General features: G+C 38.0%; 2 protein-coding genes across 9 annotated transcripts in view; one reads left to right on the top strand and one right to left on the bottom strand.

The window, feature by feature from the left end:
* The window catches only part of LOC136843315 (uncharacterized), a 137,176-nt gene extending 130,239 nt beyond the window's left edge, over positions 1-6,937 (bottom strand). The window contains exon 1 of one of the 5 annotated variants that reach the window (XM_067111574.1): positions 5,995-6,937. The gene's annotated coding sequence lies outside the window, so the exon portion shown is untranslated. The remainder of the gene's footprint in view (positions 1-5,994) is intronic. The other 4 variants (XM_067111573.1, XM_067111576.1, XM_067111575.1 and 1 more) reach the window with 4 other exon arrangements.
* LOC136843316 (peroxisomal trans-2-enoyl-CoA reductase-like) overlaps positions 1-25,000 on the top strand; it is a 352,117-nt gene that overhangs the window by 125,236 nt on the left and 201,881 nt on the right. For all 4 annotated transcript variants that reach the window (XM_067111578.1, XM_067111579.1, XM_067111582.1 and 1 more), the window contains exon 2: positions 1,734-1,756. The gene's annotated coding sequence lies outside the window, so the exon portion shown is untranslated. The remainder of the gene's footprint in view (positions 1-1,733; positions 1,757-25,000) is intronic.

The following is a 25,000-nucleotide window of genomic DNA, read 5'->3' as shown; positions in this document are numbered from 1 at the left end:
CTGGGCAAGTAAGATGGATGGAGAGAAAAGATTAAGCCGGGATCTGTACCTGCGCAGACCTTTGCCAATTCCCTTAGCAAGTATTTCGTTATACACCGAATGTATTCAGCTGGTATCGATTTATGTAAATATCAGTCCTTTTTTTTTTCTTCACACCGTTGGACTGTGGAACAGCTTCCCTGAGGATGTCGTGTAATTGGAACTTCAGAAGTTGAAGCGAAGACCTAGTGCATTACTACCCTAATACAGTTCTCCTTATATTTTGATAATTTACTTGCATTTTATTTATTTATTTATTTATTTATTTATTTATCTGTTTTTCTAATAACTGATATCCTCTTTCTGTATTTCCCATTACTTTCTGTTACTTCTTTCGAGGCTTGGTTTTCAAGTCAGTGCCCCTTGTGGGCTTGTTCCATACGAATAGGGTTCATCTTCTGAACGATATAATAATAATAATTAACTTTGTTAAAAAAAAATACTGATATATTTCTTATTTCAAGTTAAGAGGTACTACTGTGTAAAGATTGTGTGAATGAACTAGATAATGCTGTTTGATTTCTGGGACGTAATATTCAGCCACCGGAATAAAATTGAAGATGGGGATTGTATCCCCAAAGCATAAGATAAGGAAAGAGATTTCAACTTTGAGATACGAAGACCGAAAAAGGGATTTCAACTTGGAAATAACTTGCGCGCCGGAAGAGAGACTTTGAAAAACTTGCGATCCCTTCTTTTAACAATTGTAATAGTCTCGTACGTTTAGGTTTGCTTATAAATGTCAGAAAATGGAGGCCCTTGTTTGTTTGTTAGTCCCCTATCGCGAGAGTTCAGGGGAAGGGGGAACTGAAGTATTTCCCCCTGTCTGTCAGCCCCTCAACGGTTCTGGCATATTTCCTCTTTGAAGGTTTATTCTCCATGCCATGTGCACTGCCAAGAACTGTTGCGTTGTTGTGTCGTGTTTATTATTTTTATTATTTTTGTTAGTATATGTCCAGTATAATGGTGAAATACTTCCAATATAATGATGTTGATATGTCCAGTATAATGATGAAATACGTCCAGTATAATGATGAAATACGTCCAGTATAATGCTGAAATACGTCCAATATAATGATGTTAGTACGTCCAGTATAATGATGAAATACGCCCAATATAATGATGTTAATACGTCCAGTATAATGATGAAATACGTCCATTATAATGATGTTAATACGTCCAGTATAATGATGAAATACGCCCAATACAATGATATTAATATATCCAATATAATGATAATAATACGTCCAATATAATAATGGAATACTCTGATGTTAGTGCTCCACCTAACGTTCAGTATGCATATGAGTAGACTTATATAAGGCTGCTTTCGGTCAGCCAATAGACACCTAAATAAAAATCAAATAGGCTATTAGATAGATCAGTAATCTCAATGTAACTTTTCGTACGTTGGGATCGGACCACCAGAGAGAGAGAGAGAGAGAGAGAGAGAGAGAGAGAGAGAGAGAGAGAGAGAGAGAGCAGGAAAATAAACTGGAATGGCGAGAACGACTCGAGTGGTAAAAAGATTTCAGTGTGATATTGTTTCATTTAATATTTGGAATATATTATATATATATATATATATATATATATATATATATATATATATATATATATATATATATATATATATATGCATATATATGTATACATATATAATTTTTTTATTTATTTATTTATTTTTTTTTCAGAATAAGCGGCCCCTCCGGATCTGGTAAGTACTGGATTATGTTTTTTTTTTTTTTTTTTTATAGGAGCTGACGTGACATTGGCATCTCGCATCGGTAAACGATTTGGGCAAGGGCCTTGGATTTGGGAATTAGTTCTGATGACGGCGCAAATTTTGTTTGAATAGAGGAAATCGAACTGACCAACGAATGGTTCATAAAACACCCGTCTTTAAAGGGGAGGGAATGGTATTGACGGTTTTCCTATTCCAGGTGGTATCAGTTCAGCCGGTTTAACACAAATCGCCGTAGATTTAATATCATATTTTTTCCCCTCTGAAATGGTATGGGCCCTCTAATAGAAATTAGGTTCCGAAAGTAATACATGGCTTCATTATAAACGTTTCGTAAACAGTAGATGAAAATTAACTTTGAACAACGACATGGAAATAACGTCTCAAAACTATGGATTTGTTATTTACGTATGTACTGTACATGTGAATGCAATAGCTATGCCAGCCGGGTTGTAAGACTTAGTTTGAAAGTGAAGAATTTAGAAATGATCTCAATTTGTAGCTCATTTTAATCTTTTCAACCACAGCTTGTAAGAACTGAGATTAAAAAATCTTGTAATAGTGTTGAATATGCTGATTTAACATTTACACCCATTTCATTTGGTGAAGACTGTTTTTTATGTGTCGTGGTTTTCCTCTCCCATTTCAGTTCTTAGGTCTCCGTCATATCAGACTGGGAACCAAGACTGAATTCCGTTACTTGTCCCTAATACGAATTGCCTCCGCGCACTTTTGAGGCCGCAGACCTTCAATTTTTCTCTCTTTTTTCCCGTCTTTTTTTGAGAGAAAACCAAAGTGTCACATTAGATGACTTTATAGGTAATCGAAGTAGGGCAAACCCTCCATTGTATCATTTCTAAGGTAATTTATTTACAGGTGCTCTGAAGTGAAACAACGTTAAAGAGAATCGTATAATAACACTTGCTGCTGTTGGCATTTTTCCTCCTCCTATAAATATCAGTGACACTTATGTTTGTATAAGTCGACGATATGCATAACATTAACGTGTTCTCCAGTGATGGTTGCAGAAGTAAAAGGCGTCATTTTTTGGGTCATTTTCCATTTACTAGTTAAACCGAGTGGAATGAAATGCATACAATTACTAGATTTTTAATTATCATTGTCTTCAGCATAGTTTGCAGTGGTTTTCACAATTATTGCTTGCTATTATGCGTAATTACGATAATGAAAACTGTAATGATAATCATAATGTCAATAGACATTAACAATGTCTGTTTCTTAGCAAATCTTTGAGGTTGAAGATGCTAGCCCAACACCCTTTTCCACTAAGGCTCCGACACACCCCGGCCAACTATCTATCATGAAAACAGTTCACTGTTTAGGTCAGAAGAGTCACAATGAATTTTTCATAAAGCGGCCCCAACTCATTTCCCTTTCATAAGAGGCTTAAACGATGGATTATGATATGGATTAATTTAACTTTTTAATTTGCTTAATGTCGGTCGTGGCATTTTGCTGTTTCCATGCAAATCTCGTTAGATGAGCAACGAACACGCTGGCTTTACTTTCTGCATAACAAGGAGTAATTGAAAATTGCATTCATTAAGCAGAATCAAATAAAACTAAATTGCTGTTGTGGGAACATGGATATTTTCAATTCTTTTAATCAAATTTGTTAATCAAATGTCTCTCTCTTTCTCTGCCTCTAATCCATGAAAATGCCATTTCTCATAAATCGAGGACGGGAGGGCCTCGAATAGGTAATCCTTTGACGCACGTAACAGCGAAGTAAAGTTACAAATACCCCTAAATTCATAAACCTTTACCGGCAGCTGCAACCCTCGTTTGCGCCGTTTGTTTGTGTATCCAATCATCACCTCATGCGGTGCACCGTAGGAATTAGTTAAGGTTCTTCCCAGCGTCCCTTCGGCCGCTACCTGCAACCCCTTTCTTTCCTTTTACTGTACCTCCGTTCAATTTCCCTTTCAAGGCTGAATGACCTCATAGGTCCCAGCGCTTGGCCATTGGCCTAAATTTTATATTTTATTCTTTGTATCCAAGCATGCCGTGGGGATAGAAGAAAGAGAAACAAATTCCGGCCGATTTGTCCTCTCGCAACTTTTGCCAAACGAATATGCAGATGAACCAGTGTTTTGTTTGTTGACATTGGCCCAGCTGTTCCCATAGATACGAATAATTCTATAGTGCGAATGTACTTCACTTAGCGATCACTGCCAGTCAAAAGATAAGCAGCTAGCTGAATTGTGGGCGCTATAACACCTAGCAGCCTCCGCCTACTAATGGGTGTAAACAAAGGAATGTAGTGACGTAATGAAGTTGGTTCCTTACACTGCTTTCCTTCTTTAATGAGAATAGTTGTCTTATGTATGTATATAGGTATATATTACATAGACATACAGGTTTTATATATATATATTAATTAATTATATATAATTATATATATACATGTTTGTATATTTATGTACATCTCTCTCTCTCTCTCTCTCTCTCTCTCTCTCTCTCTCTCTCTCTCTCTCTCTCTCTCTCTATATATATATATATATATATATATATATATATATATATATATATATATATATATATATATATATATATATATATTACGTTGCAGTTGATGCTATGCCCGTCTGGCCTTTTCTTCCGAATTTCAAACCGATAGTCTCTCTGAACATCATTATAAACAGGAGGGTACCTTTCAGCCTCATGGGCACTCGTTCTGTGGTTTTCTTAATCCAAATGTCAGTGTTAAACGTGGGCAGAGGTCGGCGTGATAAAGATAACCATATTTGTGTAAGCTATTTTTTTATTTGTACATTTCACGGTAAAAAAAAGTCTGGGTATTCAACAGAGCTGTCGTGAACAAAGCAATTTTGGCGGGACCTTTTTCACAGTATAGTTTAAATTGCATGCAGTCACAGAGTAATGAATCTGCATTGGAGTCCGTTCGAAGCGATCATTGAATTTATATGTTTATACAGTATAACAAGAGTCTAATTTGGTCCAATGTGCACTACTAACTGACATCATCATCATGGCCCCCAATGTTGTTATTATTATCAGGAGAACTGTATATAATCCATACCTTTTTCTGGAACTTCAATTTTACTAGAGACGAGCGATAGATGGTACTTTGCTGGTTATTCGGATATATATTCCAACCACACCTCTTAAGATTTGTAAGAGATTTCCTTGACCCAGTGACAGTCCTTCCGAAAAATTAGGTGGGAATCACTAAAGACTTTGCGTAATCGTCAAGTATTACTGTGATGCCTCGGACCCAAATTGACGTTACGACTGTATAAACGCTAAAATTTGTTGTATATTCGAGTTTAAGTTTTAGCTGTTGTAAATTTTTTGTTTTCCTTCGTGTCATCAGTGTTTCATTCATGTCCGAATAATAATAATAATAATAATAATAATAATAATATATATTATTATTATTATTATTATTATTATTATTATTATTATTATTATTATTATTATTATTATTGTTGTTGTATTTGCTGCTGCACTGTATAAATGATATACAGCTGTACGAGGTTAGTGCATTAGAATTAGAATGAATTCTTTTACACGTGTCATCTTTCCGGAAGAAGAGATAATCGATGCAGAAGAGGTCAGGCATGAGGTCGCAGATTAACTGGCGGTTGCGAGTCCTCTGAATATTTTGATAGAGTATTTGAACGACTCGTGAGTCTTTTAGGAGTATACTTTTCAACTGAAATGTACCAAACATAAAAAGATTCTTTTATGCTCTGGAAGCAAGTACTTAAGAAAAGAGATTAAATTTACTATCAGGGCGTATGTAACCTTTAATTTAGAGTTCTTAAATGATTGTTTTCATAATTTTTATAATCACTGAAATACATAGGGATCCTCTTCATATGACATCAAGAAAGTAATGGTCCAGTTTTTCACGTTAAAATTTAAAAGTTTTTAAAGTTTTTGCTCTAATGAAAATAGTGTTTAGTATTTAATTTTTTTATGTTCATTTTAGATTTAACCAAAGAAACCGCAGGCTAACTTTATATTTAAATTTTTAAACTACTGAATCAATAAAAAGAATAGAGAAAAGCCCCCCAAAAAACTAAAATATTTCTTGCTCTGAAAGTTCCTCTCTGGGGATTATCATCCACAGCCGCCTTCCCCAGGTTATGCTGTTTAGAACTAACTGGTCTAAGGGTAATTTTGTAGAGTTTATGAATAATAAACAATACAGACTTCCTTACCTTTTCCATTGATTTCTTTCCTATGTTGTTCTCTGGTATTGCTCACAAAATTATGTCATTAGCACCTTATCCTCTCTTTATTCAGTTTAACGAACGTCATAGCAAAACATTTATTTGTCATTTCTGTTTATACTTCTTTTTTGTGTAGTTCAAAATGCCACACCTTTCAGACCATCACTCGATTTCATTTAATAGCAATTAACACGTATGACGTCAGATCACCTACACGCGAATCCATATTTTAGACTGCGTGACAGGAGCGTCACGTAACGAATGTCAGGCTGAGTACGGAGGAGGGGGAGGAGGCGTGGGTGCCGCGACATCCCGGCACTTAGGATGCCTCTTATCCTCGCAGGATAGGAAATGACACACAGGATAGCAGCTCCGATATTTTCACGATTACATCACTTAACACTGACACACGACAGCAGTCACCACTGCCACGGGTAGACGGGTGCCGCAGTCAGTCCTCTTGGGCTCATCCTCTCAGTGTGTCTGTCTCTTGGGTGAAGGAGTTGCGACACATGAAAGTAGGACTCGACTGCACTGCTCTCACGTAACCTCACTCTTCTCAAGTCCTTCCTCACTGGACCCTGACTAGTCAGTCTCAGTCTGTAGGTCTCCACTTCCACCTCCACACTAGTGCTCAGTGTACCACCACTCCACACTCCACTCTGACACACTGCCAGCCCTCAACTCCACTCCACCACCATTACTACTACTACTACCACTGCTATACCACTGCTATCCGAGAGAAGACCCTCCTACCCCCGACCCCGGTGCCGTCGCCGCCGTCGCCAGACCAACGTAGTAACTCCATGCAGTCCCTAGGGCCTCCCCCTGCCCCACCCCCTCCCCAACCGCCTCCTACTCCCCCCCTCCCCCCACTCCCATTCTTTGAAATCGTCCTTATCCCATTCTAACCTAACGTCTTTTTCCAACCTTTGCCTTTCCAACGATTTTTCTTTTCCATAAAATTCGATATCTATTTTTCATATTGAGGAGTGGTTATAGCTATATATTATAGTGATTTATATGTGAAAGAGTTTCATACTTTGTTTAACTGTTTTGTAAGTAGGCCTCTTTCCCTTGGTTGCTCTGGTATTATGTTTCCCACGTGAACTTTCTCTCTCTCTCTCTCTCTCTCTCTCTCTCTCTCTCTCTCTCTCTCACACACACACACACACACACACAAACAGCGAGGAGCATTTCTTCAACAAAACAGTAATAAATAGAAGTCCCCCTCCTCTCTCTCTCTCACAAACAGCGAGGAGCATTTCTTCAACAAAACAGTAATAGAAGCCTTCTCTCTCTCTCTCTCTTCTCTCTCTCTCTCTCTCTCTCTCTCTCTCTCTCTCTCTCTCTCTCTCTCTCTCGTGAAAACAGCGAGGAATATTTCAACAAAACAGTAATAGAAGCTCTCCTCTCTCTCTCTCTCTCTCTCTCTCTCTTATGAAAACAGCGAGGAACTTTTCTTCAACAAAACAGTAATAGAACCCCCCACCTTCTCTCTCTCTCTCTCTCATGAAAACAGCGAGGAACTTTTCTTCAACAAAACAGTAATAGAACCCCTCTCTCTCTCTCTCTCTCTCTCTCTCTCTCTCTCTCTCTCTCTCTCTCTCTCTCTCTCTCTCTCTCTCATGAAAACAGCGAGGAACTTTTCTTCAACAAAACAGTAATAGAACCCCTCTCTCTCTCTCTCTCTCTCTCTCTCTCTCTCTCTCTCTCTCTCTCTCTCTCTCTCTCTCTCATGAGCCAGCTGTCATGACCTTCACCACCTGCCGCTATCTCACTCGTCTTTGTTGGGTTCACTTGTGTTTTGCATCTCGTTTCGGAGGTTTAAATAAAAACACTCACTCGCGCAGAGGATGATGGTTGTGAGTTTTTGTTTCATTCTCTGCGATGAGGAAAACCAAGTATTGAACAGGCCGTTTCGCCGCAGAACGACATTTTCTCTCTCTCTCTCTCTCTCTCTCTCTCTCTCTCTCTTGAAAATATGTATCTGTTTACACAGATCAAGTTTTCTTCTTTGCGTATTTGTTACGGATTGAAACACGACCGAATACTTGAATGAAACGGGTCAGTCTGCTGTTGGGATAATTCTTTTTTGTTTCTCGAGTGATTTTTTTTTTTTTGACGATGAGGATGATTATTGAATATTTTTTTATAAATGAAACTATTTAATTGGATATGTTTCGAAATTACCGACGTTTATGAAAGAATTCAAGAACTTTTATAGAAATTGACTATGATATATGCTCGAAAATCATAATTAATTTCCTAGCACAACAGATCAAGAATTATTTATGATTGCTATTTTGCATTTTACCTTAGTAGATGATATATAAACATTGCAGAACTGACAAGAGATTTTACTAAAAATCAGCTTAATGTTGATAAACTCAAACCGACAGATGATTCCACCGAGACTGATGATGGATAGAACGTCATGACATGACGCGATCAAGAATGATGATCATTTCCTGCCGTAGCACAACCTTGGTCATAAGCCAAGAGGGAGCATAAGGGTCATCCTGGGTCTCACAGCTGCCGTACCTAAAGGTAGATCTCCGTAGGGGGTAGTGCCGTCAGTGCACCTCATGCCGTGCATTGTAGGCATTACTTAAGGTTCTTGCAGCGTCCCTTCGGCCCCTAGCTGCAACCCCTTTCATTCCTTTTACTGTACCTCCGTTCATATTCTCTTTCTTCCATCTTACTTTCCACCCTCTCCTAACAATTGATTCATATTGCAGCTGCGAGGTTTTCCTCCTGTTACACCTTTCAAACCTTGCTACTCTCAATTTCCATTTCAGCGCTGGATGGCCTCATAGGTCCCAGCGCTTGGCCTTTGGCCTAAATCTTATATTGTATTGTATATAGTAAAGATAGATAGATGGCGCACAAAGGAAAAGAAAGTTATTCTCGATCGCCAAGCCCGAATCCTCCGGCGTCTGCAGGTAAATCACATGAATAAGTCGGGATAACGCCAGGTAAACACGCCTTTGCGAAGGTACATGCACTTGCTTTGCCTCTTGTCCCAACATAGGCTTTAAGTAAAGGTGATAGTACGTTACCGCTCAGCCTCTTGTTTTCTTCAGCATGTTTGTGTATCTGCTTGTTTGTTCTTTTGTTTTTGTTTACAAATACTTGCTGAGTGAATGAATGGTGAGTCTTGGTTTATTTCTTCATTTTAATCTTGCTTTCTGTCCACGTAGCTTGTATCATTTTCTTTTTTCTTTAGTAGGGTTTTTTATCAGAATTCCAGTTTCTATATACCTTACACGGATGGATTATTGTTCTTGTTAATAACCTTGTAAATTAATGAGCAACAATCCTGAGAGTCAGTAATTACTAATACATCATTAGATTATCGCATGCATGAATAAGCAGAAGAACTGGTTGACAGGAAGGTAGAGATTAATAGACGAATAATTAAATAAATAAAACGTCAAACAGAAAAAAGATAGGAGAGTAGAACGCAGAATTTTTTTAAGAGGCCCCCTTGATGATTCACCTGGCATCGTCTTCCTCTTCCTCTTTTGCGGGGAAGTTGGCGTTTCATCGGTGCGAGGTCATCGCCCGAGAGAGGCAGCCGCGGTACCGGATTCACAATAATCATCGAGCAAGACAACGAGGGCCTCCAGGCGATACGAACGCGCAATCGGCAGCATTCGCGTTTGTGCCGGCGTCTTCGTATCCGAAAGTAATATTGCCGACGCAAGTTAGGATATTCCAGCGTGGCAGTGACGGAATACGCCCGGATAACGAGAATTATTCTTCTGTTCGAATCAGATGGCAAAATTTCGCACCAGCAGCAGCGGTGAGAGCGAGGGGGTGGCTGGGTGGATGCAAGGGTCCTCGTCGAGTCGGCGGGTATCTTTGGGTATTCATCTCCTGCATCTCCTGGTTGTATGTACTTCGCCCCTGGGCTAAATGAGGTGTGCCCACGCCATGCCACATCAGGCCAAGAGGTCAGGGATACCTGGATTAGGCTGTTCGACCCAAAAATGGGAGACTTCGGGTGTGGTTTTAAACAGCTGAAGAGTCTAGGTAGAGATGACATAACTCGTTTATCTACCGAATTTTCTTGGTCTCTCTCCCTCTCTATCTCTTTTTTTTTTTTATTCTTTAGTAGATCGTTCATCTTCTGCCTTTGAGGTGAAAGGAAGAATAGAACCGTGCTATACGTCTACAAAACAAATGTAGTGATACTTGCAATACTTAGTTTAATGTGAAATTAAATGATTTAGCTGGGAAGAATGATAAAAAGGTAAAAACTGTAATCAGATTGTTGACATTAAGAAGAATATTATAATTCATGGTCAGTGGAAGCTCTTTCGACGAAATCTAATACTTCATATTACTTTAGTGAAGAAAATTTGCGTTTTTGCGCTCTGATCCATTCTGTTGCGCGTATCGGAGGTTTCATTGAATCAAACTATCTTAGAACAAGCAGTTTGGGGACCGGGAAACCATGACTGATTAATTTTATCCGTCGTGACTCTCCTCATAGTAAGTTACGTAAACCCTTCTTCTTCTTCTTCTTCTTCTTCCAGTTATGGTAATTTTGTTTTGTGGAAGCTCGCTTGTCTAGTAAATGGCCTCTTGGCTTGTTCCATGAAAATATGTGAACATTACGAACGTTAATTACGAGTATTCCACATAAGTCTTTGTAGGAATTGCTTAAAGATCACATTTCTCATATGAATAAATCACAGTTTCTTTGATTTCTTGAAAGTACATGACAGATTCTTGGTAAAAGTTAAATCCTTTCAGATTTTCATGATAATTTCTGGACCCAAGAAGAGCTCTCTCTCGACAGCTAGCACGCAGAATAGATGTTAACGTGTTCCGTCGACTCCTTTACAGTATTATATCTTTGGGTGTCATAAATTCACGGACAAACGCCGAACGCTCCGAGGATTTTCATGATTTATATCCGGGTAGCCGTCGGTACGATGTCTTTAAGAGGATTCACTCGGAGTCAAAATTAGTTTCTTTTAACGATTTTCTTCTCTTGGGTGTGACTCTGTACTTGTTACACGCTATTAATTTACAGAGGAAAAATACATGCTTGAGAAAATTCTGGCTATGGTGGATGGTCATATGTGACTCCATAATGTTGACGAAATTTCCGTTATAAAAACACTTAGTTCCCGTGGGGAGGTTGTGAGTTCCCGTGGGGAGATTGTGCCATCCGTGCACCTCATGCGGTGCACTGCAAGCGTTACTTAAGGATCCTTGCAGCGTCCCTTTTAGTGCAGCAGATAAAATAATTTTTTCGCAAAATACTTCAGTTTATGATACAAGCATGAAATTTGGTACATATCTTCTCCATAGACCACTTTTTGAAAATTACTGGGTTCCACTCAAAATTCCAAAATGGCTGCCGTTTTTCAAGATGGCCACTAGTCAAGGTTTTAACATGGGACTCATGTACCTCAGGTCATGTTTTTATACATTTGTTTTGGTTATACACATTTTAGGCAGTCACCAAGCATTGGTAAAATGTATTTCTGTTAAAGATTTCATATAGCATATATAAAGAAAGATGGCATCCAAAGTGGCAGCCAAAAACCTTAAATAATCGCGTCACAGGATTCAGTAAGCATGAAAAAATGTCTTCCTGTTCAATATAATAGTTTGCAAGTCTATATATAATTTAGGTGGTGGTTTTATCTTTAATTTTAGTTTAAAAGAGTGAATGTCAGTGCACAACCAGGGCACATTGGTGACTTCACTGCTGTGTAACTCAGCAGGGGGTTCAGTGTCAGCTAAGCTTGCTGTACTTACGCTGTACCTAGATTTGCTTTATTGTAGTTTAGTAGTTTAGTGTCCCAAATGCTGTCTAATAGCCCCATATCAATTAGCTGGTAGAAAGAGTATATACAGTTGGTAGATCTAGTTAGACAGCCACTCCTGAATTGACAGGAGGTGTCAGCACGGGAGAGCCAAGCCAAGGGTAAGTGGGGCTGTACATGGCTTGTTCATGTACTTACCTGGATGGTGTACAGATCACACGGGACTTAAATGACACTGGATGAATGATCGGGCTAGGTGTAGGCTGACCGATCCTAATTGTATCCCATACATCAATGTGCATATCAGATTAAGGTGGTAAAAGGGTAGCCCCTCGGCCTTAGTGAGGAGCTCATGTTGGCAAGTGTAAATTCAGTCACTGGCAAAAGGAAGACCGACTGGAGCAAATGTTGTCTTTGGCAGGAAGACAAGAAAAATGAAGGTCTATCTTCACCCTTGGCCTCTTACATCATAATCCTGAACATGATGTGTACGAAATGATTTCAACCAATGTGCCATTGTTCCAGGAGATTGGTGAAATGCCGCTTAACTTTGACCCAGCAAGGCTGGATGAAGGTAGTGGCAGAGAGGCAACACTACGACAAAACATTGCAAAATACCACAAGAGCTGTATTGTGCAAGAAAGCAAAGATCTACAGTTGAAGGTAGTGGACCACAGGAAAAACATGCTAAACGGCGTCGAATGAGTCATGGCAAAGAAGCATTCATTTTTTGTGAAAATGTGGCACCTGCATCAAATCTTCGACAAGTAATGACCATGAATCTCAACAGGAGACTACGTGAGTGCGCTCATACTTAATGATGGTAAATTATTGGCAAAGCTAGGTGCAGGTGATGCAATTGCACAAGAACTGAAATATCATCTTGTATGCCTCACTGGCCTTTACAATAGGAAGAGGTCCCATCTTAGGAATCTTGAGAAAGAACAATGTCACAGTGAAGAACCAGATGTATATCCACTGGTTCTATCAGAGCTGGTTAATTATATCACTGAAACCAGATTGAATTCGGATGGTCCTGCCATATTTCCTCTTGCAGACATATCCCAATTATACCAGCAGCGCCTGGAACAATTGGGCATTGCCTCAACCACTGTAAATACAACAAGATTAAAGGACAAATTGTTACCTGAAATCCCTGAATTAGAACCACACAAGAAGTCAAGAAGTGTGCTAATTGCCTTGCAGAAAGGTGTAGCTTTTGCCCTATCTCAGGCATCTGACTGCTCAGATACACTTGTGATTGCTAAACCAGCAAAGATACAGAGGAAACATATTCTGGATCATCAGTCCGGGTTTGACGGCACCTTTGGTGAAGGATGCATCACTGATACCATACCTCAAATTCTGCTCCAGTTCACTAGCATGGTCGAACATGGAGCAGGCATAAAGTCACAGCAGGTTGTGTATGGAGTCAGGCAATTCTACGCCCGCCAGAAGCACAGAGTCCAGCTGACTGGGGTTGGGAAAAGACTGGAAAGTCTTCTGGACAGCCAATTCCCCCATTGCAAAGAGTTGAAAACAGCTTACACAATGTGGCTGCAAGTCTGGTTGCCGTGGCAGGTGCAACTGCCACAGGCTTGGGCTTACATGCACAGCTTTGTGTATCTGCAGATGTGAGGTGTAATCAAAATGTGAGGTGTAACTGTAATGTTGCAAATGATGCTTCAGATACATCTGAATGAGAATTTCGTCACACTAAAGGGTGACACCATGCATTTTTAAAATCTTGCGTTCAGCTCGTGCTTAAAAAAAGACATTGAGACAGTGCTCGAACATAGATAAGATACCTTGTTATCAAACTCCATTATAGTCTTAGTTGCAGAGTTGTTAAGCAAAATGTTTCATGGTGGCCATTTTGTACGCCATCTTTATCACAATGGTAAATATAGTAGTAGGAGCTTTGTTGATATCTTCAATTAACTCTTCTGCCCAGGGAGACATCATCTAAATAATGATTGATGCATTTATCTCAACAATGATTTACTCAGTGTCAGAAATCGAAACAACTAGCGATTACCTTTAAAACTGGCGGCCATATTGAAATTTTGCGTGGACACCCAGATTTTACAAAAGAGGCCGTTAAAATGAGCACTTTTGCCAAATTTCATGCTTGTATCACAAACTGAATTATTTTTCTACTTATCTGCTGCACTATTTGGCCCGTAGCTGCATTCCCTTCCATTCCTTTTAATGTACTGTACCTCCGTTCATACTCTGGTACTTTCATCTTACTTTCCACCTTCTCCTAACAATTGTTTCATAGTCCAACTGTGAGGTTTTCCTCCTGTTACACCTTTAAAACCTTTACTTGCAATTTCTCTTTTAGGGATAAATGACTTCATAGGTCCCAGAGTTTGATCTTTGGCCGAGATTTTATATTCCAATTCCAATAAACAATTAGTGGCAAAGCCTTCGATAATCTGTTGCGTGTCAACTGGACAATGTATAATGGTTGGTGGTCTGGTAAAACTTGTACTCATGCTGGTCAAGGCAGTCTTTTGAAAACTATTTTAAAGTTAAAATCCCTCATTGCTCTGTTTTTTTTTTTTATCTTTTTTTTTTTTTTTTACAGCAAGTACGGTCACTTGAAAGTGAGAAATGCAGTGAATGGGATCATGGTCATTTATGGAATGTTCTATCACTTTGTGATTCATAACCATTTCATTTCCTGGGTGTCCCGCCATGTATTCCATTTGCGTTCGTTGTCTTTGACAGATGTATAAGTTAGAGGGTTTTTTTATCAATCCCGGTTAAGAATAAAAAAAAAACGTTTCACTTTTATGGTATCGTTACTGCTCAAGTCAGACTGATAAGGAGAATCGAGCAGGTTCTCGAAAGCTTTCGTTTTGCATATATTTTTAATATATATTTACATGGACATCATTGTGGATTTCTTCACCAATCCCGGTTACGATATTACGAGAAATTTCATTTATATTATTTTGTTACACGGTAGCTGTGTGATATTTTCTATATACAAATAATTTTTTTATAAATCTGAAAGATTCTGGTCAAAATTTTTTGAAGGGAGAATGATTTGGTTTCCTTAGCGGCATTTTTGCGCTTTAGATATATCCAGTTTTGCATGCAAACACGCCATTTACCTTTAGTGAAGCATTCATATATATCAGAGTTCAGGACCGAAAAATTTTGAATATAGCAAATGGTTGGGTTGTGACATTTGTGCACAAAGGATATACTGCAGCTGAAAATCCTCACTATTTTCTGTCTGGTAACCAAGGGACGTAATGTGTAAGGGCTAGCATTCATTGTTCATGTCTTTTGAGGTATAATGTGATTCATTTTTTAATAAAATTATCGATATCTGTTAATTATACCATACTTTGAGGGTGATATCAAATTGAAAGTATTTAGATGATTAATGGAAGTTTCGATGCTGTAAGCATAGCGGCAATACCAAATATTCCCGAGACGTCTTCGTAATTGTAGTAAGGGTGACCACTTGGATAAAAATCAAATTCCAACCGAATGTGTCATAGTTGTCAATGTCATGTTGAAGTGAAGGCAGTTTCATGCACTTTAGCCATTTTGAATGCATTAAAGAAGATGAGCGTAAATGAAGCTGAATGAACATTTTCGAATTCCCTTGCGGGCAGGCAGCTCACGATTAATAATTCAGTAGGTTCATTTTTTTATTAAGGTAAAATTCCACAGACGTTAGTAGGAAATCTGAGTTAACCATGGTTTATGGATCAGCGTGAAGAATTACAGGTATTTCTAAAAGTTTTTCAGACGTAGAGTATATTGTGATAATTACTTGTCAATAGAGATTCTTGAAAGCCTTAGAAGATACTCATCCATCATAAAGAATAAAAACGCCGTATTTTTTTTTTTTTATAAGATTCCGATGTTTTGTTGTTCGAATGCATGGCAGTCTGCAGCCTTTAATTCTACCAGCGACGCTCACTTTGAATTTACGAGATTACATTTGCATTAATTGTTGAATGAATATAGTACAGTAACCCTGAGCTCAAGTACCCAGATCCTATAGTTATATATTTTAATTTATGATTTAAGTGCCCACCTAGAGGCTAGAACACCGAAAGCACCAGTTTACCGAGATGCGTTATTTTTTAAAAAGGAATAAGGGATCCTTCTCCATAATAGACACATTCTGTCGCTTGTGTGTCATGCAGAGGAATTTTGTCAAATGAGCGGAAATCATGCAAGAAGGTGTCGGTCCCATATTGCTATGCAAATGCCGTTGGCGCCAGTACGGGTCCTTCCCCATCCTTCCCGGACTTTGCAAGCAATTAGGCGTCTGGGATGCCGACTTACATGTTATCTAGTTATCTATTTTAGTGTTATTTTGACTTGGTTATCCATATTGGGTCTTAAATCTATAGAGACGCCTATAGATCTCTTCTTTTGCCATAAAAGGAGTGTCGTTCTATTGGATATTGTTCCCTTTCCCCAAACAATGGTAATTATGCCCATTTATGACTTGACCCCTTGCCAAAATATTTTATTTGGCGATCTTTCATCTGTTTCAACAGGGGTTTCCGTTAAAAGTGTTAGTGACTGCACTACAAGGAATTGTGCTGGCACTCTTAATTCTTCAGAGCATCAGCCTACATGATCTCTTGGATGCTGTGTTGTCACACTGCCTAGCTCCAAAATTCTTTCTTTTTCTTTACTCTGAAACTGTGGAACGGCCCTCCTACATCTATGTTCAATCTCATGAGTTTTTATAGAGGGTGTAATGTTACTTTGAAGTAACTTTATGACATACTGTTGTTTAAGGGTGTTTAGTATTTTTTTGCTCTTTTTCTTTATTATTTGATATTTTATTTTCTGTGTTTTTTCCACATATAGGCATTTCATCTTGCTTGTTCCACATCAGTGTTCGCTCCTTATGGATAAGCATAGTTATCTTGCTACTTTATTGAAAGTCGTTCTTTACTGTTTTATTATGTACAAATAAAACTAAATATATTGTATGATAAGCACGTTTTTGTTTTTTGAAAACCACGTGCATCGGCCTTTATACTGCTACTACCTTATTTTCACAAAATGCATAATTCTTCATCATCCTTAACTACTCTCTTTTTTGACTCAGCTAACGGAAGTCAGGGTGCGTACGCAACCAGTCAAATGTCTCATAAGGTTTGCCATTATCCTCCTTTGAGAAAATACATAACTAGATATCGCTCTCTCTCGCGCTTTGAAAGGCCGTCACTTTTTCGATCTGAGACAGCTTGAATATGGGCAAAAGGGCATCCTCTTAATTAATTACTGAACTGTTGATTGTAAACGTATGTCCCTTGGTTGACTGTTTCGCAGGCATGACCTCCATTACTGACATCTAATGAAAATTTGTGTTGCCTTTTGCTCTGTAATTTTCTGAGTTATCATCGAAATACTTCATTCAGAACTGAAAACAGATGGGAGTATAATTCACTTAACATATTCTTGGTGACGTACAGTTAATCGACAGAACCTGCAAGTCACCATAGCGGGAGTTTGAACTATGGAACAACAAAGTAACTTCATGAGTCATGGATTACACCATAATTTATTTTTAACGTGATGGGACACCACGTCACCCTCGCTGCCTTTAAAGCAAAGTATTCTTCGTGATTAATTTATAAATTAAAAGTTTACCAAGCTTTTGCACGGTTTGCAGACGTTACTCACTTCAAGAAAATTAAAATAATACACTTGTTCTTAGAAACTGTTTTACCGTGATAGACCACGAAAAGTTCAAGTTTTGTATTGTGCCTATTTTATTTTAAACTTACAGTATATAAAGGTAACGATCACTACTACAATTTAAACGTGTGTGTGTGCGGTGAGGACAAATGTAAGGCAATGTATGTGGAATGTGCAGCTGAGACTGTGTGGAAATCTGATAAATTGAATGGAAAGATGAACAAAAAAACATCAGGTCTTTTCCTACATGCCACGTACTCCCTTGGTGGGCCAGAAAAATCCCATTAATATGATCTCAGTTGCAGCTCAGAAATAAGCTGTGTCATAATATAAATTCTTGTCGTCATCAGTGCGGTTGTAGAACATGACATTGTAAACTTTGATATGTTTTACAATACGTCATTGTAATGATAAACTTTGATATGTTCTACAATACATCATTGTAATTATAAACTTTGATATGTTTTACAATACGTCATTGTAATTATAAACTATGATATGTTTTACAATACGTCAGCTAGAGAGAGAGAGAGAGAGAGAGAGAGAGAGAGAGAGAGAGAGAGAGAGAGAGAGAGAGAGAGAGAGAGTCTGAGCGACGGTCTTTTAAATAGAAGCACCGTGCCCTTCCCTCTCCCTAACGTGTCTTCATAAAATGCATATTTTTGGACAAGTGAATATTCATTTTTGTCGCACCTGTGGATGTGATGAATGCTGTTATTACATTTATGATAATGACCTTGTGTGCACGCATGTGTCGGCGAAGAGTTGATTTTGGAAAAGGAAAAAAAAAAAGATTCATTAGGGCATACTTCATTTGAAAAGAATGCTGCTACTGAATTCTACAATTGAATTAACATATAGATAAATAGCATATCTCTCTCTCTCTCTCTCTCTCTCTGTCTGTCTGTTACCATCCGTCTGCCTGTTTCCTTTTGTACACATTGTAGGTATTGTTCATTAATTTTTCCTTTCATTACGTGCGTAGCCTTATTATGCATTTTTCCTTTTCTGGTTGGTCCAAGATATATTCGTAGCTCCCAATTTATATCTGGCCATCAGTTCTCAATTCTTTGTGCTGTGGAATTAGCTTAGCATTCATTATCACACTTAAGCTTATTTACATTTGCTTCATTTCATAAATCTTGCCACTGTCTTTATAATGAATAAACACACCTATCTCTCTGTGCTCATAAATGAAATCAAAATTTTATTTAATTGCTAAAAATGTTACCTACCTTTCTAGTACACATACGATTATCTTGAAATTCTTGCTGTCCATGTCTGAAAACCCCCATACGCAGTACGCACTCAATGGCAGTGCTTAGTGCGCATATGTTTAGGCCGTTGGCCACACAGTATTCATGCGCGCTGCTCAGATTTGCACTTCGTCACCGTGCGCGTTCAGAGTGAAGATATCAGATAGTCTCTGATAAGGAGGTGCCCTCGGAAACAGTGGGCTGTAAGGCGGAAGAGGCAAATACTGCTGGAGTCACTCACAGGGAGGGTAGTGGTCACTTTAGGAAACAGCCTAGCAGAAAGATTCCCGTCTATTATTTGTTTCACTTGGGTCTGCATTAGGTTAAAGTAGATACGAAAGGTGGAGGGCGTAAACCGGCTGGAAAGTTCAGAAAATCACGTAGAAAAGGCATTCATGAAGACTTGGGCCAGTTAGGAATTTCAGAGAGAAAATAATTTAAAGAAAGAAGTGGAGTGGACTCATTTCACGTTTAACCTCGTCAAACGTAAAAGGTTAATGATTTTATTGATGAGGACATTTCACATTAAAATGCTGCTCAGTTATTATGAGTCCATATGTCAAAGCATTCTTCTTGAAGAAGCCTACAAGGCCAGTAACTTGTTAAGTAAGCTTTTTCAGAGTTAGAGGCCCATCTGTCAAGAAAGTGAAAATAAAATCAGAAGAAATAACGTGATTTACATTTATACAAAGGAATACCTATACAGTGTTGATGCATTTTTACACTTCGCCTTCATTTTCTTTTTCAACGTATGATCTGACTCAGATCTACTTGATTTACAAACAAAAAAGAGAAAAATGTGAGTTGTATGAATTCCTCGGTTCTGTCGCGTGAAAGTAATGATTTATCAAAAATAACTACTGTGTGCTTGGAGGTTGATTACAGCAGTTACTCATATCTGGGCTTTTTAACAAGCATTTGAGAGTCCATGACGTCTGTCATCGTCTCATTACCAAAGTTAGTTTTTATTAATATTAATAAATCACGATTATTAACACATCTCTGCATATGTTAGTGGGACGTAGTTTATCATAGTCTCTTCTGCTTCTTTTGCCGTCAAATGAATGGCTGGGTTGCAAATATTTACGAAATTATTAATATGAAATGAGGCTCATATATTTCTTACCTTCGTCCTCTGATTTATATGTATGTCCGCACTCTGCACAGGTCAGTGAGTCTTTACGTAAATGAATTGATTTATTAAATGTGAGTTTATGTGTCTCTACACATATTCTCCCCGTAGGATGATAATGCCGTTAGTGCACCTCATGCGGGTGCACTGTAGGCATTACTTAAGGTTCTTTGCAGCGTGCTTTCGTCCCCTAGCTGCAACCCCTTCCGTTCCTTTCATATTCTCTTAATTCATCTTATTTTCCACCCTCTCCTAGCAATTGATTCTTAGTGCAACTACGAGGTTTTCCTCCTGTTACACCTTTCAAACCTTTTACTGTGCCTGGCCTTTGGCCTAAATTCTACATTCAACTCAACTCAACTACACATATTCTTTTTCCCTTATGACATTCGCTGTCGCATGCCTATTCTTCATAGCATCGTTCACACTTGGTTTCAGTATCCATGTCTGACCTGCATACTTTTGTATACATAGGACCATTCATTTTTGGAGAGTGAATGTACATGCTTAGAAAGAGACTAAGTACAGACGGACATTAGAACGACAGATGCTAAGTACAGACGGACATTAGAACGACAGATGCAAAAGGAGATGTGCTGTATAAAGAGAAAACAGTCATATTGTTGGAATAAGTTTCTTTGAAGATTTTGAATATGGAGATGGCAAGGGAATGACAGAAGTTTATGCAAAAGAGTTAAAAAAAAAAAAAGTAGCTTTGTGGTATGGCCAGCAGCATCCTCCCACTGCGTTGTTCCGTAAGTTCAGTTCCCTTGATGAATTTAGAAATGAAAGGCGCGTCAGATTTAAAGTATTCTCTATCCAAGTGTTCAGATTTGCCTAAAGTGGAAATTCAGTGATAGCCATGTAATCCTATTTGAGGCAACTGAAACCCCTAATATATAAGTAATCCCATTTGAGGCAACTGAAACCCCTACGTTAATGTATGAACTGAAACCCCTACGTTAATGTATGAATATGTATGTGACAGTAAAATGAAGGCGTTTGTTTTAGAAGCGCAAACTTCTTTACATTTTTCTCACACCATTGTGCTGTGTTTTCCGAGGAGTAAATAAAGAAAAAAAAGAAAAAAGAAAAAAGGTGTTTTACGCGTTAAAACTCTGTTCAGAAAAAGAGTGAATTATGGTATTTTTATGTAAAACATTTTCCTGGAATGTCATAGTTCACAGAACACCATTTTTCGCCTAAAAAGTATTTTGATGTCGTAGGAAAAAGTATTAATCAAGATTTTTGTTTTATACGGTAAGAGAAAATCCCCGAATGATATTATATATAGTATATATATATATATATATATATATATATATATATATATATATATATATATATATATATATATATATATTATTGTAGTTATTACAAATACATACGTATCTGGTATAAAATTGGCCAGTACGATATAAATATCTGTATACTTACATATATATATATATATATATATATATATATATATATATATATATATATATATATATATATATATATATATATATATATACATATATATATAGTTATATAGAATTATCGGCCTCTTTTATATTAGATATGTATGTGTGCAATTGTAATAGCCACAATTACCTCTCAACATCACGATTTCCTTATACATTTTGGATAACCCCATCATTGCTATCCTTGAACCTAAATGAAGAAGAAACCCTGACGCCTCAACAGGTTTCGAAACCGTACAAGATCTATCAGGGTGAGGCCGCCCTTGACCTTGACCCTTAACGACTCGGTCAAAGCTACCAGTGCTGGGCATACCTAAAATGTCAGGAAACCGAGAAGTTAGGTGTCTGGGAAACAATAATTGTTCGATTTTGAGTTAGTCTTTCAGCAGGTACCTCTTATGGGGTTAGTGCCTTCAGTGCACCTAACGCGGTGTACTGTAGGCTTTACTCAAGGTTCGCAGCGTTCCTTCGCCCCCCGGCTGCAACTCCTTTCATTCCTTTTTATGTACCTTCGTTCATATTGTCTTTCTTCCATCTTACTTTCCACCCTCTCCTAACATTTGTTTCATAGTGCAACTGCGAAGCTTTCTTGCTGTTACACCTTTAAAACCGTTTAACTCTCAATTTCCCTTTCAACGCTGAGTGACCTCATGGGTCCCAGCGCTTGGCCTTTAGCCTAAATTTTATGTTACGGTTCCTTCAGTAAGTAAAAAATCTTTCAAGTCGATCTTCAGAAAAAAGTAAATATATGCTGTAAGGAAATGCATCATATGTATAAACCCTGTCTCATGATTGTATCTTGAAAAAGTGCCGATAAGAGTAATTGCGCTTCTGACAACGTGGTAGCGCTTCCCCCCAACCCCCAACCCCCACCCTTGCATCTCCGCGCAGGCGTTGCTGTACATACTGGTGGCAGGCAGAGTTCACAAGAACTTCAGAGGGGCGAGTTTACAATGCGCTGCTCAACCTCTGTAACTGACGTTATACCCTTTTCCTCGTTCTTAGCATGCCACAGCCTCTGCCATATTGCATATATCACCACGTGCGTTGTAAACTCATTTAGATTCCAAGTACCGAATTACATGCAAGCTGAAATACGGAACAGTGGAAAAGGATCAGCTTTCGGTTGCACAAGCACCTTTGTTATTAGCATAAACATAGCACGCGGAATTTCGCATGAAATCTGTCGGAAATTTCATCAGGGCGACCTTTTTCCCCTTTTTACAATTTTCAACTAATCACATTATCGTTAATGGGTTTGACACCGACGGTAATTAGTTTAATTGGTATAATTTCATCATCCAGTTTTACGCAATTTATAAATATTTCGAGAATTCTTTCCACGCTGAGTTCCGTCGTGCAGTGTTGAAATTATCAAAATTTTGAAATATTTTTGTGTTAATTGTGTGTCAGCGCCGTTTGAATTGTCGCTGATTAAAAAAAAAAAAACTTTTCATTGGCTGTTGATTGGTTTGATTATTTCTCTCTCTCTCTCTCTCTCTCTCTCTCTCTCTCTCTCTCTCTCTCTCTCTCTCTCTCTCTCTCTCAAACAGAAAAATACTGTGATCATATCTGATTACTGTGGTTTTTAACAAAAGCTGAAATGGTAATAATAATAAATAATAATAATAATAATAATAATAATAATAATAATAATAATAATGAACAAAATGCTCATAGAATTGACGGGATTCAATGTAAGATGCAGCGTTATGAAAATCGGTGTAAATGCGAGAATGATTAGTGTATAGCCAAGGGATATATAATGGAAGGGAATGTTCCTCTGGAATAATTATCTTTCTGTTTAAGGGAAAGGGTGATACAGGATAAATGAGAATAAAAGAGCTACTTTATTGCATAGTGTAACGTTCATGCTACTCCCAAAACCGATTTCCTCGCTTCTCTTAAGAGTTGTGAAAAATTTTCTCGCCGTTGAAATCTGGTATCCGTTGGGGATCTGTGACGTCACAACCTCTCACGGACCGCGTGCCACCAACCCTGCCGTGACTCAACAACCCCACGGACTTGGCCCCCTCGCTGACCCCACCAACCTAAGAGCGCACGTTTCATTAATCTGAAATATGTTTATCATTTTTTTTTTTCATTTTTGTTACATTGGTCTATTTTCATTCATTTCATTAATCTGACATATGTTTTTTATTATTTTTGTTATTTTATTTATTTTCATTCTTGTTATATTGGTCTATTTTCATTCATTTGACCTCAAGAACGATAAGTTTAAAGTATAATAATTCGTGTTTATGTGTATGTTTTTCATTTCTTTTTTATAACCTTACGAAAAGCGCGTTTTAACCTAATATATGCGTTTATTTTAATCAGGTTGCAAATTTAAGAGGCTGCAGCTGGCATTTACATTCCCAGTAGCAACCACAAAACATTTATTTTTTATAATTTTATCTTACTTCCTCGTGCGTATGATCGTACTTGTATACATACTTTACGGAAGGAAAATTTACGTACGTGGTCATACATACAATCCCAATTATATTAAGGCGAGGGAACTTTGCACAACTATGGTTTACAGCTAAAAGAAATAACCGTAAATGAATGTGAGCATCTGGAATATACGATTATCCAACAATATGTATGGGAGAGTCTTTGATTTCACCCACATTATTTGTGTGGGATGAGAGCAGCCTCCTTCTGTGTTTACATTCCTGATGCTTCAGTAGTTTTTGTTTTCACCCATCCAAAATCCACGGTTCCCTCCTATTGTGGTCCCCCTTTCCCTTTATCGTTAGACATAAGGGAGCAGTAATGGGATAACAGGCATTTCTGGCAAAAATCACAAAGGTATGTATCAGAAAAACCTTGTTTATGTTGCAAAAGTAACATTTACCATCTTTTTATTCCCATGAAAATGCTTTACATTTTAAAAGTAACATTTATCATCTTATTTTCCCACGCAAACCAGAAGCTAAGTCATTCTTATACTATCACTTTGGAGTCTTGTTACTTGATAAATGGTAGCAAAGATTTTCCGCTGCAAATTGAGCCATACTATTATAACCTAAATATTATTCCAAATGCTCATGTGCATCATCAAATTTGTCGATGGCTAATATACAAAGTTGCCAAGTCACTCCTAAAACTGAACGGAATAATCCGTTTTCTCTCGAGAAGATTCCTATTTTCTTTGGCCTTTCAAGGGTAACAAGCCCATAGAGACACACTCTCTCTCTCTCTCTCTCTCTCTCTCTCTCTCTCTCTCTCTCTCTCTCTCTCTCTCTCTGTGTGTGTGTGTGTGTGTGTGTATGTGAAGCATTCTACTTGACAAATGATCATCAAACATTATTTTACACTTAGCAGGAGCTCTAAATTGAATTCCATTCCCTCCACAGTATATTAGGCAGCAACAATTGCTCCTGTGCTGTGGCCTTATTTCCCTGGAGCAGATCTCACTTTCCCCTCGCGCATTTCCCTCTTCGCAATTTTCATTGCAATTACTCTCTTTACATTTCCTGATTTCCCTTTATGAAGTTTCACTTGTTTCCCCTTTTTGCCGTTGTATTTTGGTTGTCGAACATTATCTTGTTTCTAGTCTAATTTTCCTTTTGCACTTTTATTTTTGTCGTTTTTGCCATCGTTTTCTTCCTAACACTTTGGCCCCCATGGTTCCCATTAAATGGATTTACG

The sequence above is a fragment of the Macrobrachium rosenbergii genome, chromosome 11 (genome assembly GCF_040412425.1).
Source record: "Macrobrachium rosenbergii isolate ZJJX-2024 chromosome 11, ASM4041242v1, whole genome shotgun sequence".
NCBI lineage: Eukaryota > Metazoa > Arthropoda > Malacostraca > Decapoda > Palaemonidae > Macrobrachium > Macrobrachium rosenbergii.
Note: the sequence above shows the minus strand (reverse complement) of the source record. Positions and strands in the feature narration are given on the sequence as shown.